Genomic DNA, 17,999 nt, shown 5'->3' on the forward strand with positions numbered 1-17,999 from the left:
TCCCCGTCCCTGGGATTCTCCAGGCAAGAACACTGGAATGGGTTGCCATTTCCTTCTCCAATGCATGAAAGTGAAAAGTGAAAGTGAAGTCGCTCAGTCGTGTCCGACTCTTGGTGACCCCATGGACTGCAGCCTACCAGGCTCCTATATCCATGGGATTTCCCAGGCAAGAGTACTGGAGTGGGGTGCCATTGCTTTCTCTTGCCTAGCTCCCCCTTTAACTGAGACTGAAAATCCCAGATACTCTCACTTCACCACCATCCTCTGTCTCTACTCTGGCCATGTGAGATAGAGCCATGGCTGATGAATACGTCTTTGGTAAAGGAGAAGTCATGGTGGAAAAAAAAGCTTTCTTCCTCGACAAGTGAGAACGTGTGAGGAGACAGCCGTATTACTTCCTTCATCCAGCTTTTGCTTTGGATACTTGTAATGAAGAGTATGCTGATATCTCTAACAGCCAACCTTTGCTGGACGTGGGATTCTGGGTTGACAGTTCTCCTCTAACACTTGAGAAATGTCATGGCACTTCCTTCTGGCCTCCACCAATTCCTGATGAAACGCCTTCTGTTCTAACTTTCCCCCAGAGGTTAGGTATACTTTCGGCACTGTTTTTGACACTCTGCCTTTAGTTCTTAAGTCTGGTTATGCATCTTGGCACGGACTTTCCGTGAGTGCCATGGGTGAGAGCATTGAGGAGGGTGGACAACAGCACTGATGAGGTACTGCACAGGGAACTGGCTCAGCGGGCACACTACTCCAGTCTGTCACCATCAGTGATGCTACACCTGGGGCACTTGGTGACCTAGTGACTTCAAGCCTCTCCTTTGTAAAGGTTCATTTCTCACTTTGACAATCATGAAATTGCTTTGTAGGGTAAAACGTTAAGGGTATGTGAATATCTTCTTCCCTAAAACTTTCCACATAATGGTTTTAGCATCCACCAATAAGCCTGGCCTGAACCTATTATTTTGTAGAATTAGAAAAGCACCATTAAACACCCCTATTATTTATTTCCATACTTTTAAGCTGGCATTCTTCTGCAATAAGCTTTCCTTCACTGGAGATGAACTAAAGTCATTCTAAAAAGGCAGTACAAAAATTTATTTCCCTTTAATTACCCATTTTCAGAACAAGATTTTGGTATAATATTCACCTCCATTGTTAGCAAATAATTTTACTTTTCCCCTTTTTGAATATCAATACAGAAATTTAGATTTTATTTACTCAATGTGTCATCAACCACACTCATTTCCTATGTTCAAATTATCTCAGCTTAGCTTCTTGAATCATCCTTGTTGGTCTCTGAGCACTTCCTAATACAGCACAAGATGTCTAGGCTCACCGTACATCCTCCTCCCCTGGACCTGACATTAGCCATTTCTCCAAGGGGCACTGGTTCCTTTTAATGACATTTAATATAATTTTATTTATTTTTGGCTGTCCTGGGTCATTGCTATGTCGGCTTTTCTCTAGTTGTAGCAAGCAGGGGCTACCCTCTAATCGTGGTCTGTGGGCTTCTCATTGTGGTGGCTTCTCTTGTTGCAGAGCGAGGGCTCTGGGGCACTCAGGCTTCAGCAGCTGTGGCTCCCGGGCTCTAGAGCAGAGGCTCAATAGTTGTAGCACACAGGCTTAGTCGCTTGGTGGCTTGTGGGATCTTCCCAGATCAGGGATCAAACCCATGTCTCCTGACTGGCAGTTGGATTTACTACTAATCCACCAGGGAAGCCCCTTTCAATGACATTTAGAGACTAAGCTTTGAATTCTAGTGGTGCTTATAGCTACTGGCGTTTCACTGCCTTTAGGCCCTTTGAATTACAGAAATAGTACTGTACATTTGAAGTAGTGTTATACATTTATATTCATATTCATATTTCCAGTTCAAACAGAACATTGGTTTTTCTTAATTTTTTGGCATTATATTTGTATCTTTTTACTTTCACAGTAAAAATCTCAGTCCCTAACTTATTTATTTATTAAGTTTATCCTAAAATATACATAAAATAGTTTAAAAACTACATACTAGTTTAAGATTTCTTAGAAGTTTTGTTTTATTCTGTTTTGGCTTTAAATGACAACCAACTAAGGAGCAGTATGTTCAAAAGTCACTTGAAACAATTCTTTCTTCTGTGTAGTTATAATACTAACTTTTAAAACTTAAGTTCATTTGTTTTGTGATTTTGAATTTTAGTTTGCTTTTATCTCCTCTTTGTTTTATTTTGGATATATAACAAATGTTAATGTTTAAAAGCTAAGATTATATAAAAAGGTACTCAAGAAAGGTCTGGCTTTCATTCCTCACTCCCTCATCCCAGGTAATAATTTTTATTACTGTTTTATCCTTCCACCATTTCTTTCAACAAAATAAGCAAGTACGTATGTATTTCTAATTTTTTCCTTTATATCCCGGTTTGTTGTTGCTGTTCAGTCACTAAGTTGGGTCCGACTCTGTGACTCCTTGGACTGCAGCACGCCAGCCTACCCTGTCCTTCACTATCTCCCAGAGTTTGCTCAAACTCATGTCCATTGAGTTGGTGATGCTATCCAACCATCTCATCCTCTGCCACCCTCTTCTTTTGCCTTCAATCTTTCCCAGCATCAGACTCTTTTCCAATGAGTTGGCTCTTCCCATCAGGTGGCCAAAGTATTGGAGCTTCAGCTTCAGTCCTTCCAGTGAATATTCAGGGTTAATTTCCTTTAGGATTGACTGGCTTAACCTCCTTGCTGTCCAAGGGACTCTAAAGAGTTCTCTCCAGAACCACAATTCAAAAGCATCAATTCTTTAGCACTCAGCTTTCTTTACAGTCCAATTCTCACTACAGGAAAAACCACAGCTTTGACTATATGGATTTTTGTCAGCAAAGAGATGTCTCTGCTTTTTCATATGATGTCTATGTTTGTCATAGATTTCCTTCCAAGGAGTAAGCATCTAATTTCATGGCTGCAGTCACCATCCAGAGTGATCGTGGAACCCCCAAAAATAAAATCTGTCACTGTGTCCACTTTTCCCCCTTCTGTTTGCCATGAAGTGACAGAACGGATGCCATGATCTTAGTTTTTAGAATGTTGCTCTTCAATCCTTGCTGTTTTCACTTATACCCTAGAAATCATTACACATTGGTACACAGAGATAACCATTGTTTGCTTTTTAGAGCACCACATGGTATTCCACTGTGTGGGTGTTCCAGTTATACAAGGAGGCCTCTATTGATAGCCATCTGGGTTGTCTCCAATCTTCTGCTGTTACAAACAGTGCAGCAATGAATAACCCTATGCATGTGTTGTTTACTGGTGGAAGTTTATCTTCAGCGTAGATTCCTGACAGTGGAATTACTGGACGAAAGCAAATCTGTCTGCTTTCCCCCAAATCCCTGTTATGGGGTTGTACCATTTTAAAACTCCTACCAGCAGTGCATGAGGTGCCTGTTTCTCTACAATTAAGAATTTTCAAACCTTTAGTGTATGAGGGTAAGAATGTTCTCATATATTTATAAGCCATTTTCATTTCCCCCGCCCTGTAAACTGTTTTTGTCACATCCTTTTTTTTTTTCCCCTAAACAGGTTTTCCTCACTCCCTGGGCATAAGATCATCCACCTACGTTTCTTCCTAGTACTTAAAGGCTCTTATTTTTTAATGTTCAGATTTGGTCAACTTTGAAATGGCAGGTTCCAGGGGCAGGAAAAGATCAAATAAGTTTGAAAAAAATCTCTTGGTGCCAGAAAATAAGGGAAAAAAAATGATGGGGACATGTCAAAAGGACACAGAACCCAAACTGCAAGGGTTCCTACTGGCTAAAATTGGGACAATTTGAGCAACAAAATAAATGACAGATTATCCCATGGATGAAGGAGCCTGGTGGGCTACAGTCAATGGGGTCGCAAAGAGTCGGACACAACTGAGTGACTTCACTTTCACTTATAACCCATAAAAGAATCCATGAGAACATGCTGATATAAATGAGTGAAATGAATGAATGAGGGGGAGGCAAAGCTCTTCCTTTCAGTAGAATCCTATTAAATGCCGACGAACTCATAGAATTAAAAGAAAACCACCATTTGGCAACCAGCACAGTAACTTGTTCCAAGCAAGAATCCTCAAGAGATGATAAAAAAGAATAAGTCCAAGTAATTGTGAACAGATATTCTTGTAGAGATACCTATCTTAGGCTGGGTTCTCTAGAATCAGCTGCTGAAACAGTGTCTGGGGTGCAAGAAACTCATGAGGGAACAACACATGTGAAAGGACATGAGGGAGGTCTCCCTGAGGGGCAGGCCTGTCCAAGCCTTGGACACGGGCAGGGAGCTCTCATGTCATCCATGGCCCAGGATGGCTGTGACCCTGGGTGAGCCAAGTCATGGTCAAAGAGCTGACCGTGCCCACCACAACTGACCAAGTCTTTCCTCAAGGAGGGATGTGTAGGGGTTGTCTGGGTCTACCAGAATGCTTACTCATTTGGCTGCATTGGGTCTTAGCCAGGCATGCAGGACCTTTGTTACGGTACCTGGGCTTTCTTTGCGGCACAGGGATTCTCAGGCTGTGGTGTGTGGGCCAAGCTGTTCCACGGTATGTGGGATCTTAGTTCTCCGAACAGGGATCAAACCTGGGTCCCTGGAATTGAAGAGTGGACCTTTAACCACTGGACCACCAGGGAAGTCCCCAGAATACTTGTTAATTACAAGGAAAAAATATACCTTTACAGGGAAACTTGGTGATACCACCTTAAGTGCTGACCCAAACAAACAGTCCCTAAGATAGTACATGGAGAAAGCAATGCCTAGAAAATCCCATGGATGGAGGAGCCTGGTGGGCTACAGTCCATGGGGTCGCTAAGAGTCAGACACGACTGAGTGACTTCACTTTCACTTTTCACTTTCATGCACTGGAGAAGGAAATGGCAACCTACTTCAGTGTTCTTGCCTGGAGAATCCCAGGGACGGGAGAGCCTGGTGGGCTGCCGTCTATGGGGTCGCACAGACTCGGACACGACTGAAGCGACTTAGCATAGCATAGCAAGATAGTACAACCAATGACACAGCATTCCTTTTGTGGTATTCATGCTAAAAACGTATACACGAGGAAATGTCAAACCTACCTAATCTGAGGGACATTATACACAAGAAGCCTGTACTCAAAAAATGTCATGATCATGAAACATAAAACTAGACTGCAGATTAAAAGATGTTGCAGAGAGTTGACAGCTGACTGCAAAGTGTTAACTGGCCTGGCCTGTGGGTCAGAACAAGCGTTCCATGGGACACTGGGGAAGTCCCAGTGAGGCTTACAGATCAAAGAGTAGCATTTTGTCATGCTTATTTCCTGATTCTGATAACTCTGATTATGTAAGAGAATGTTCTTTGCTAAAGACCGCATGTCTGTGTTCCCCAAAATTCCTATGTGAAATCTTGATGCCCAGTGTGATGGTGTCTGAAAGTTAGGCCTTCGGGAAGTGATTACTCAGGAATGGGATCTGTGTCCAACTGACAGCGCAATCCCTCACTCCTTCCATCATATTGATAAACAGTGAAAAGATGGCCAAACCAAGAAGTGCGTTCTTACCAGACCCCTGCTGGCACCTTGATCCAGGACTTCCAGCCTCCATAAGCCTGAGAAATGTTTACAGGCGCCCAGTCTATGGTATCCTGTTATAGGGGCCTGAACAGACCAAGACATTCTTGTTCTTAGCACATTACACTGACATGCATTTATGTGTGTGTGCTAAGTCACTTCAGTCATGTCCGATTCTGCGACCCTATGGCCTGCAGCCCACTAGGCTCCTCGGTCCATGGGATTCTCCAGGCAAGAATACTGGAGTGGGTTGCTGCACCCTCATCCAGGGGACCTTCCCAACCTAGGGATCGAACCCTCGTCTCCTGCACTGAAGGTGGATTCTTTACCCCTGAGCCACTGGGAGACCCCTAACACTGACGTATCTACAAACAAAGGGACATGAGGTCTGCAACTTACTCTCAGATATTTCAGAGACAGAATAAATAAATGATAAAGCATGCAGCAAATGATAACCTTTAGGGAATCTGGATGAAGGATAAAGGAATATTCTTTGTACTGTTTCTCACAAGTCTAAAATTATTTTAAAATAAAAAGTGTACAATATAAAAAAAGAAAAAATAAGATTTTATCCATTTGTAGTTTATCTTGGAATACAGTGTGAGATACAGATCTGATTTTATCTCTTATCAAATATCTATCCAGTTGTCCCACCTTCTCTTCTGTAATTTGAGGAGATGCTTCATTCTAAATTTCTATAATTAACTATTTCTGGACTTTCTACTCATTCCATTGTCTAGTATGTCTGTCCACACATCATACCATACAACTGGAACACAATTTTTATAACAGACTTTATTTTTTAGAGACGTTTTAGGTTCATAGCAAAACTGAACAAAAAGTAGAGAGAGTTCTCATTTACACCCCCTGCTCTCAGTTTTAATTATAGACATTTGTGGCTTAACAATCAGGTAAGGTGTGGCCTCTTTATCACTCTTCCATGGGTTTCCTGGTTGTTCTTATTTCATTTTCCCATGTGACCTTTAGGATCAATTTGTCTAGTGCCAGAAAAATTTTAAAAAACAACTTTGTTGGGACTGGAATTTAGACATTAACTTGGGGAGAACTAAAGTCGCCGTAATGCCAAGTTGCTCTATTCATGAATGTGAAATATGAAAAGTCTTTCCATTTGTTCAAGCCTACTTTTATGTTTGTCAGGAATGTTTTCCTCCTATAGACCTGGCATTTTTCTTGAGATTATTCTTAAGTATTTAATCTTTTTGATGTTTTTGGGAATGCAGACTTTTCTTTGACCATATTTTCAATTATTCATTATTGTGTATATAAACAAAGTATTGAGTATTGTTTGCTAATTTCACACCTTGCCATTTTACTCAATTCCTTTTATTTAGGTGTTCTGTTGTTACTGAGACCCTTGGCTTTTCAATGTATACTGTCAACTGTTTGCGGTAGCAATAGCTTTCTCTCTTCCTTTCCAGCGTCTGCTGTTTCTAATTATTCTCTCTTGATTGAATGTGGTAGCTGGTTTTGCCAATACAGTGTTACACGGCAATGGACACAGTGATAAGTATTTACTGCTGTTTTAGTGCAAACTGATTAAGGATTCTTGTGTGTGCAATTCTGTTTGAAAAGTATCCATTTACTCCTATTCCGTGTGTGTGTGTGTTTCTATTCAGGAATGGATAGTGGACTTTTAAATATCTTTTTGGCACCTATAGAATAATGATTTTTCTTCCTAAGTGTATTAATACAATTTATTAACACAGTAGAAGGAATCAATAACTACCCTTCAGATCTACCGGTAACACCACTTCCTTCAGAGGTACCTGCCTCTTCAGTCTTCATCTCTCGCCACCCTCATCAGCACTAAGGGAGCTTTCCTGAATGTCAACAACTGTCCAAGTCTAAAAGGATTGAAACAGATGTTCCATGAAAGAATTCCAAGGCAAAAAGAACATAGAAAAATACTGGATTAAACAGTTGGATACTTAGTTACAGCAGGACTTCTTAAAATGAGTAATGTGCAAGTGAGCACTGTGGTAGTGAAGACAGTGACTGTTGTATAAAGTCCACATGGATCTGACCATGTACATTTACCCATTTTTTAATTTCTAGCTTCAATACAGTACAGGGAACACTAAGCATTTGATGTTTGTTACACTGCTGAACTAACACAGAGATGTTTCTAAGGTTAGGAGAGTGTGTGTATTTGAAATTGTGGGTCATCTACTATGTGAATACATCCCAGTTCTCTGTCTTGCACTAGCAAGGCAAATAGCAGCAACACAGTCAATTCACTCATTCAATGCATCTATAGAGTACACATTACAGAGGGCCTATGTTCGGTTCCAGGACATGACTCAGGAGAGAAACACAAATGACTGCACATCAACGATTAATAAGTGCTATGAGCAAACACAGCAGGGTCAGGGAAGAGTGAAAGATAAGTACTGATTCCATGCTTTCGATAGGGGCTCTCTGAGCAGAAATCAACATGAAGTTAGGATGTGGATGGGGAGGACAGCACTCCAGGCAGAAGGAACAGTCGGTACAGAGTTCTCAGGTGGGACCATGCGAGGCCTGATTGATGCAAAGAGGCTGCAGTGCTGAGGCAGAAGGAGCGAAGGAAGGGATGAGTCAGCAGCACCAGGGCCTCCCGGGCTACAGAGATCTCTGGATTTCATTAAGAGTGAGGGATGAAGCCACTGGAGCACAGAGGAGTGAGCATTTTGCCTCAAGCTTCGGTGGCTCAGATGGTAAAGCGTCTGTCTACAATATGGGAGACTCGGGTTCAATTCCTGGGTTGGGAAGATCCCCTGGAGAAGGAAATGGCAATCCACTCCAGTACTATTGCCTGGAAAATCCCATGAACAGAGGAGCCTGGTAGGCTATAGTCCATGGGGTCACAAAGAGTCGGACATGACTGAGCGACTTCACTCACTCACTCAGAAGATCCACTGTGGCTTCTTGGAGAGTGTGCAATATGGAGGGCAATGCACACAAGTTATGTCCCGCCGGCCACAGTCATGGCCCCTCGCTCCTTTCTCAATACTGACACCAGACGCACGCTGCTAACACCCTGGGGTGTCGGCACTAGGTCCTTCAGGTGCTGATGACAGGCTTTCCATGCAATTAGTTTAAGAAGCAGCCCTGAAGACTTCACCTTTAGTAAGCTCATGTTTGTTCAACTAGTATGTTAATAAAAACTATTTTTCCTATGACTCTGACTGAGTGAGCCAAAGTTCACATGAGTGAGTAGTAACGCAGCACTGGGAAGAGTGAGAGAACAGACAGCAATCATGTTTTAAAAACAACTTTTATCCTCAAGACCCGTGGGTCTGTCTCCTGTCTTCATGAAACTGGAGTCACCACTGCTCGTGACTCTCCACTCATTTAGGTGTAGGCGCCCATCTGCTCAAGATGATGTGCTGCGTGTGTCAGCACATCTAAATCTGGGCAGCTGACAGGCTTACAGCAAAGGCTCAGGTGTTAATCCTCATGAAGTCCCAGGTGGCACAGTGTGCAGGCCCCCACTCCCAGACAACCACCCCCCACACTCACGCTCCCAACATGACCAACAGCTCTAAGGAAAACAGGAACTTACTGTGCAATATCATCTTCAAATGCAGCAGTTAAAAAATCTGTGAGAATGTGCTCCTTCACTTATTCAGCCTATGTGTGGGCTTGGTGGGGGGCGGCGGGCGGCGGGGGGGGGGGGGAGCGGTGAGGGGAAATGTCACTCTAAGAATTGCAAAACAAAAAACAAAACAACTTCCTGGCAGAAAAGGGAAGGCAAGAAAAAGTATGCCAGTGGCTATTTAAGTCTTCTCCCTAGCCCCAGTAACATCTGAGAGCCTCCTCTGCTGAGGACTTCCCATGACAGTATTAAGGGACACCACTCCCATCTTACAGCACAGGAGCAAACTCAGAGAGGCTAGGTAAGGAAGGTACTGAGCTCACTCAACAAGGAACATGGTGTAGCAAGGAGGCCAGCCTGGCAGCTGGAGAACAGCTGAAAGCAAGAATGGAGAGGAAGTTACGCCACTGGGGAAGAGGCCATGGTCAGGAGTGTCACTGAGCGAGAGAGGAAGCCAGCCACGATTTTCATCAGAGGAGTGATGAGTCTGGTATCCATCTTAACGGGCTCATTCTGGCTACTTCATGGAGGATACGTTCAGGGTGAGAGGATAGGGATGAAGTGAGGAGGGAGAGACATGATAAAAGGGTGCTGCTTCCCAGGTGGCACTAGAGGTAAACAATGTGCCTGCCAATACAGGAGGTAAGAAACTCGGGATAGACCCCTGGTTCGGGAAGATCCCCTGCAGGAGGGCATGGCAACCCACTCCAGCATTCCTGCCTGGAGAATTCCATAGACAGAGGAGCCTGGCGGGCCACAGTCCATGGGGTCGCAAAGAATCGGACACAACTGAGTGACTAACACTTTCTGACTTACTTCACTCTGTATGATAGATTGCAGGTCCACCCACACCATCTACAAATGACCTTATTTCATTCCTTTTAGTGGCTGAACAATGTTCGACTGTATATACGTTCCACATTTTCTTTATCCATTCACCTGTCATTGGACATTTAGGCTGTTACATATCCTGGCTATTTATTGTAAATAGTGCTTCAGTGAACACAGGGGTACACGTGTCCTTTTGAATTATGGTTTTCTCAGGGTGTATGCCTAGTGGTGGGATTGCTGGGTCACATGTTAGGTCTATTTTTAGTTTCTTAAGGAACCTCCATACTGTTCTCCACAGTGGCTGTATCAATTTACATTCCCACCAACATGTAGGAGGTTCCCTTTTTTTCCACACCCTCTCCAGCATTTGTTGTTTGTAGACTTTTTGATGATGACCATCTGACCAGTGTGAGGTGAGGGATCGAACCCACATCTCTTGCATTGGCAGGCAGATTCTTTACCACTGAACCACCAGGGAAGCACAGTTCTGATTTTTCATTTCTTTAATAATTAGCAATGTTGAGCATTTTTGTCTGCTGGTCATCTGTATTTAAATCCTTTAACTCTTACCATCAGATATCTGTGCTTTTCACTTTTTAAAACAGTACAATCATTTTGAATTCTTCCCAGATCCCCTTTATTGCACCACCAGTAGGGAATGAACAATTTCATCCCTAATACTGAAGAGCCCATGGACCACCTGAGATTGAGGCTCCAGCTCTCACCATCACTCCCACCATGTTCTACTGGTCACAGCAAGTATAAAGCCAGCCCAGACTCACTGGTGGGCAAATAGGCTCCATTTCTTGGGAGGAAGTGAGAATTACTGTGGCCATATTTTTCACGAGACTGAGATCATGGTGGCTTGAATACACCTGCAGTGGTAGTGGTGAGAAGCAACTGGGCTGTGATACACGTAATGACAACACTTGCTGATCAGTGGGATGTAGAATGACTTTTCAACCAGGGAACTCAAAGGATGAAACTGCCATTTACTGAGCTAAGATATGAGGAACAGTCAGGGAGACAGAAAAAACTCAAAGTTTTATTTTGTTTGATATGTCTGATAAGTTTTCTTTTGGAAGATAAGCCGATAAGATATAACAATAGAGATGTCAAGTAGACAGATATTAGAGGCTGGAGTTTAGCACACACAGTCTTCTTTGCCACAAAGCGGAAGTGACCAGAAGAGAAGGAAAGCTTTATCTACATGACTAGGGCATAACTTTGTTCTTCCAAACAGTCTGACCTGGTTTCTAAGTTGTCCAGTACCTCTTCCATATTTAACTTTTTAAGAATATAATTCCATTCAGTTGAGCACTGTTTATTGAAAGTCTACTAGTAACTAGATTCTCTAGTGGATACAAACATGGACAGGAGCCAATCATACTAGAAATCTCAAAAGTAGGATTTTTAATATACTTAAACGTAATAAAGTGCATGGTTTTTATTTAGTCTAATTCAATGCACAAGTGATTTATGGAGGCTTACTGGAAATATATTTTTAAGTAAACTGAACTTTAGAAAAAGAAAGATACAAATTTGAATGTGAAGTAGGTAATAAAGGGAGAAATACTGATATACACTACAGTGCAGATGAACCTCAAAAAATGTAATAGACACTGGACACAAAAGACCATTTACTGTTTGACTTCAATTATATGAGATGTTCAGAAAAAGCACACAGAGACGGAAAGGTGATTAGTGGTCACCTGGGACTGGATGCGAACAGAAATTAACCACAATGGACACAAGGGCTCTGACTGGGGTGATAAAAAATGTAATAAAAATGGATGATTGTAATGACTGCATAACTTGGTTTAGTGAAGTGAGAATTGCTCAGTCATGTCTGACTTTTTGTGACCCCACGGACTATACAGTCCATGGAATTTTAGCCTTTCCCTTCTCCAGGGGATCTTCCCAACCTAGGGACTGAACCCAGGTCTCCTGCATTCCAGGCGGATTCTTTACCAGCTGAGCCACAAGGGAAGCCCAAGAATACTGGAGTGGGTAGCCTATCCCTTCTCCAGGGGATCTTTCCAACCCAGGAATCAAACAGGGGTATCCTACATTGCAGGCAGATTCTTTATCAACTGACCTATCAGGGAAGCATAACTTGGTAAGCTGTCCAAAAAAAAAATCACTGTGAATGAATAAAGTATTTTTGGCATTTTAAAAGTATTTGTTTTTGGCTGTGTTGGGTCTTAGTTGTGGCACAAGGGATCTTTCATTGCAGTGAGGGTCTCTCTAGTTGCTGTGCTTGGGCTCAGTTGCCCTGAGACATATGGGATCCAGTTCCCTGACCAGGGATTGAACCCATGTCCCTTGCATTGAAAGGTAGATTCTTAACCACAGAAAGCTGAAACAATTTATCACCAACTGACTTGAATTACAATAAATGTTAAAGGAAGCCCTCAGGCAGGTGAAAATGGCACCAGTTGGAAATCAGCCAGTTGGGTCGCCCAGTCATGTCTGACTCTTTGTGACCCCGTGGACTGCAGCACACCAGGCTTCCCTGTCCATCACCAACTCCCAGAGCTTGCTCAAACTCATGTCCATTGAGTCAGTGATGCCATCCAACCATTTTTCATCCTCTGTCCTCCCCTTCTCTTTCTGCCTTCAATCTTTCCCATCATCAGGGTCTTTTCCAATGAGCTGGCTCTTCCCATCAGGTGGCCAAAGCATTGGAGCTTCAGCATCAGTCCTTCCAATGAATATTCAGGACTGATATCCTTTAGGATGGATTGGTTTGATTTCCGTGCAGTCCAAGGGACTCTCAGGAGTCTTCTCCAACACCACAGTTCAAAAGCATCAATTCTTCAGCGCTCAGTTTTCTTTACAGTCTAACTCTCACATCCAAATATGACTACTGGAAAAATCACAGCTTTAACCAGAAGGACCTTTGTTGGCAAAGTAAAGTCTCTGCTTTTTAATATGCTGTCTAGGATGGTCATAGCTTTTCTTCCAAGGAGTAAGCATCTTTTAATTTCATGGCTGCAGTCACCATCTGGAGTGATTTTGGAACCCCCCTCCCCCCAAATAAAGTCTCTCATTGTTTCCATTGCTTCCCCATCTATTTGTCATGAAATCATGGGACCGGATACCATGATCTTAGTTTTCTGAATGTTGAGTTTTAAGCCAACTTTTCCACTCTCCTCTTTGACTTTCATCAGTAGGCTCTGTAGTTCTTCGCTTTCTGCCATAAGGGTGGTGCCATCTGCGTATCATGAGATTATTGATATTTCTCCTGGCAATCTTGATTCCAGCTTGTGCTTCATCCAGCCCAGCATTGTGCATGATATACTCTGCATATAAGTTAAATAAGCAGGGTGACAGTATACAGCCTTAATGTACTCCCTTCCCGATTTGGAACCAGTCTGTTGTTTCATGTTGTTAACTGTTGCTTCTTGACTTGCATACAGATTTCTCAGGAGGCAGGTAAGGTGGTCTGGTATTCCCACCTCTTGAATTTTCCAGTTTGTTGTGATTCACACAGTCAAAGGCTTTGGCATAGTAGTCAATGACACAGAAGTAGATATTTTACTGGATCTAACAGTAATCAGTGATCTAACAGATGTTGGCAATTAGCTCTCTGGCTCCTCTCCCTTTTCTAAATCCAGCTTGAACATCTGGATGTTCACGGTTCATGTATTGTTGAAGCCTGGCTTGGAGAATTTTGAGTGTTACTTTGCTAGCATGTGAGATGAGCGCAGTTGTGCAGTAGTTTGAATATTCTTTGGCACTGCCTTTCTTTGGGATTGCAATGAAAATGGACCTTTTCCAGTCCTGTGGCCACTGCTGAGTTTTCCAAATGTGCTGCCATATTGAGTGCAGCACTTTCACAGCATTATCTTTTAGGATTTCAAACGGCTCAACTGGAATTTCATCACCTCCACTAGCTTTGCTCATAGTGATGCTTTCTAAGGCCCATGTGACTTTGCATTCCAGGATGTCTGGCTCTAAGTGAGTGATCACACCATCGTGGTTATCTGGGTCATGAAAATCTTTTTTGTATAGTTCTGTGTATTCCTGCCACCTCTTCGTAACATCTTCTGCTTCTGTTAGGTTCATACTATTTCTGTCCTTTATTGTGCCCATCTTTGCATCAAATGTTTGCTTGGTATCTCTGCTTTTCTTGAAGAGATCTCTAGTCTTTCCCATTCTATTGTTTTCCTCTATTTCTTTGCACTGATCACTGAGGAAGGCTTTCTTATTTCTCCTTGCTATTCTCTGGAACTCTGCATTGAAATGAGTATATCTTTCCTTCTCTCCTTTGCCTTTCGCTTCTCTTCTCAGTTATTTGTAAGGCCTCCTCAGACAACCATTTTGCATTTCTTTCTCTTGGGGCTGGTCTTGATCCCTGACTTGTACAATATCACGAACCTTCACCCATAGTTCTTCAGGCACTCTGTCTATCAGATCTAATCTCTTGAGTCTATCTGTCACTTCCACTGTATGACGACTGTAAGGGATTTGATTTAGGTCATACCTGAATGATTTAGTGGTTTTCCCTACTTTCTGTAAGTCTGAATTGTGCAATAAGGACTTGGAAATACAGATCTATAAAAAAGAATGAGGTATACTAAAAATGTTAACTACATAGTTAAACAGATAAGATTTATTTACTTATTTAAATATTTTAGGACTTATTTTAAAAAACAGAAAGACTTAAAGTTACTCACATCAACAACCACATTAAAATGGTCAAAACAAGCCAATTAAAAGGCAGAGATTGTACAGCACAGTGAGTACTGTTACATTTGAAAGTTGCTATGAGAGTAAATTTTATTTTTAAAAAATATTATTTATTTGAACACATCAGGTCTTAGTTACGGCAAGGGGCATCTTTCATTGTGGCACACAGACTCTCTAGTTGAGCATGTGGGCTCAGTAGTTGGACCACACAGGCTTGCTAGTTGTGGCACGTGGGCTTAGTTGCTCCACAGCATGTGAGATCTTAGTTCCCTGACCAGGGATCAAACCCACATCCCCTGAATTGCAAGGCAGATTCTTAACCACTGGACTGCCAGAAGTCTCCAAGAGTAAATTTTAAAAGTTCCCATCACAGGGAAAACACAGTTATAACTATGTAAAGTGATGAATGTTGACTAATCTTGTGATGACCACTTTGCAATATATATGTATCTGAAATCATTATGCTGACACCTGAAATGAATGTTATATGTCAAATATATCTCAATTCAAAAAAACAAAAGAGCAGGTATTTTCAGACTAGGTTAAAAAAGCAAGAGCCAACGATATGGTGCTTATAAGAAACGCGTTTTAAGTATAAAGATTACAGTAAACAGGTTAAAGTAAAAGGACATACCATGCTAATACTAATCAAAAGAAACATCAATGGACACGTTAATATCTGCCAAAGTAGATTTCAAAACAAACACTATCACCAGGAATAATCATTTCATAATAACAAAGAGTCAATTCATGAAGAGGATACAACAATGCAAAATATCACCTGTGCTAAATTACAGAGCTGCAAAATACATAAATACAAAACTGAGAGAACTATGAGAAGAGATAGACAAATCCAATTATTATTTTATACCTCTCTGAGTAATTAATCGTTAGAACAAATAGAAAATCAGCAGGAATACAGAAGATTTGAACCACACTATCAACCAACCTGCCTTAATTCATGTTTATGGAGCATTATGACATAATAGAATACCCAGCACAAACAGCAAAATTAACACTGCTGAATACAGAATACATTTTTATGAAATGCACGTGAAACACTTCCCAGACTGACCACATTCTGGGCCATAAAGCAAGCCTGAATATATTTTTAAAGGACAAGTCGTACAAGGTATGTTCTCTGGCCACATGGAATTAAGTTTGAAATCAGTAAAAAAAAAAAAAAAAAAGAGAAAAAATCCCCAAGTAACTGCCAACTACACAAACTTTACTCCTTATGAAGTGAAAACTGAAACCAGAAAATAATTTTAAGTGAATGAAAATGAAAATACAATACATCAACATTCATGGGATGTGAATAAAGCAGTATTTAGGAATAAGTACAGGGGAGTAAACACCTCAAATCAATCACTTCAATTTTTAAATTCAGAAACTAGAAAAAGAAAAAGTTAAACCCAAAGTGAAAGGGAAATATCAGATAAGAAATCAATGAAATAGAAAACAGGGGGGAAAAAAACCAGAAAAATAAGTGAAATCAAAAGCTGGTTCTTTTGAAATCAGTAGAACATGTTGGAATCAACTGTGTGGAGACAGTGTGTTCAATGTTAATGTTTAAGCTATTTATCTTGTCTCTGAAGAAATTACACAGGAGACATAAGGAATTATTAGATATGTAGACCCAGAGGTTACAGTTCTATCCTACATATTCTATCTGAAAAAAGGTAAAAAGGAATATCTGTCCTTGGACAAATCATATAGCTCTTCCAACTAATAGTTTTCTCAGAAGTAAAATAAAGAGACTGAATTAGGTCATCTCTAAAATCTCTTTAAACTCTCAGATCCTCTAAACGCCAAACAAGAGTTACACATCTACTGCTAACAGCTCCAAACAACCTGATAAAGTCTGAGGAAGTGTATTAGCACTTCCCCTGCAAATAACCAGCTTGACCAAACTGGAAAAGTTGGTCAATCCACGCACAGCTAACCTCGAATGCTCAAATATTAGCCTTGAGGGAAAATCAAAGAATTTCAGCTTATTTAAAATCAAGGACCAATATTACTACCCAGTTGTTACTTCTCTGCTTATCACCCCTGTGATGGCCATCTCAGATGCATCACTTATTTCTCAAGTTTACCCGCAATATTATTCCTACCACTACTTCTGTGTGTGTGTGTGTATGGAACGACAAAATTGAGAAGATAGAGAAGATGAGGTGGAACAAGGGCTTCTCATAAACAATTAATTTTTTCAAATGCCCTTCAGTGGGCCACGCCTTTTTACTATCTGAGATATTTAGCAACCTTCAGCTGCTACCTTTCAGGAGAAAACTACTTTATATAAATAATTAGATAAGAATGGAATCTACCGATTGTCTAGATCCGGATAATCAAGTACACTAGTCTTGCATAGTAGTTAAATATAAAAGCAGGTACTCTGGAGCTAAACCACTTGAGTTCCAGTTCTGGTTATGCCATTTACTAGTTGTATGACCCTGCACAAATCACTTTTGTTATTATGAGGACTAAATAAATTAACATGTGTTAAGATACAATTATCATCATTCTCTCCCATGTAGTTGGCTAAAGAACACCAGAAACAAAATCCTGTAAAAATTACTGAAACAGCATTTTAAGTAAAACTCACACTCACTCGATTTAAAGCTTCTATAAAGTTAAACATTGGTATATCTCAGTTAAGACAATCTGTGCTTATGAAAACACGGAATATACACAAGCGGTTTAAAGGACAGGTTCAATATGATAGTGTTTATGCTCCCCCATAAAGTCCAGTGACACTGCAGACATCCCCAAAGCTCCCCTAGTTCAAGGCTGGTATCTTAGTAGTAAATGCAGGCTCTATGTAAGACCTTTAACCCACTGAGTATTTGAAAATTTCTGCCAAGCACTGGGCCTCAGTTGTTGCACAATGTTTTAACTTGAAGAAATGCTAGGGTGTGATCTCTAAGTGAAGTGAAGTTGCTCAGTCGTGTCCGACTCTTTGCGACCCCATGGACTGTAGCCTATCAGGCTCCTCCATCCATGGGATTTTCCAGGCAAGAGTGCTGGAGTGGATTGCCATTTCCATCTCCAGGGGATCTTCTCGACCCAGGAATCGAACCCGGGTCTCCCGAATTGCGGGCAGACGCTTTACCGTGGGAGCCATCAGGGAAGCCCGGATGATCTCTAAAGGGTGGGTCTAAAGTCTTACTGATCTCCTATAAGGGCAAGCGCTTAGCCCCGCCCCAACTCCCCATTATGGACCAAACAATCACAGTTCCAGGGACCCTGGCTAGCTCACTAAGTTTACATGCAGAGTGGAAAGATGTGGGTCACTTTTCTGCAAGTACTCAA

The 17,999-nt window shown here is 41.5% G+C and overlaps 1 protein-coding gene across 3 annotated transcripts in view; it reads right to left on the reverse strand.

Annotated features, from left to right (window-relative positions):
* Nucleotides 1–17,999, reverse strand: part of ZDHHC20 (zinc finger DHHC-type containing 20) — a 58,973-nt gene that overhangs the window by 39,511 nt on the left and 1,463 nt on the right. The window contains exon 1 of one of the 3 annotated variants that reach the window (XM_013968175.2): nucleotides 4,500–4,586. The exons of the other annotated variants lie outside the window; for them this stretch is intronic. The gene's annotated coding sequence lies outside the window, so the exon portion shown is untranslated. Of the gene's footprint in view, nucleotides 1–4,499; nucleotides 4,587–17,999 lie in introns of those variants that run through there. 3 annotated transcript variants of the gene reach the window in all.

This window comes from Capra hircus, chromosome 12 (genome assembly GCF_001704415.2).
Source record: "Capra hircus breed San Clemente chromosome 12, ASM170441v1, whole genome shotgun sequence".
NCBI lineage: Eukaryota > Metazoa > Chordata > Mammalia > Artiodactyla > Bovidae > Capra > Capra hircus.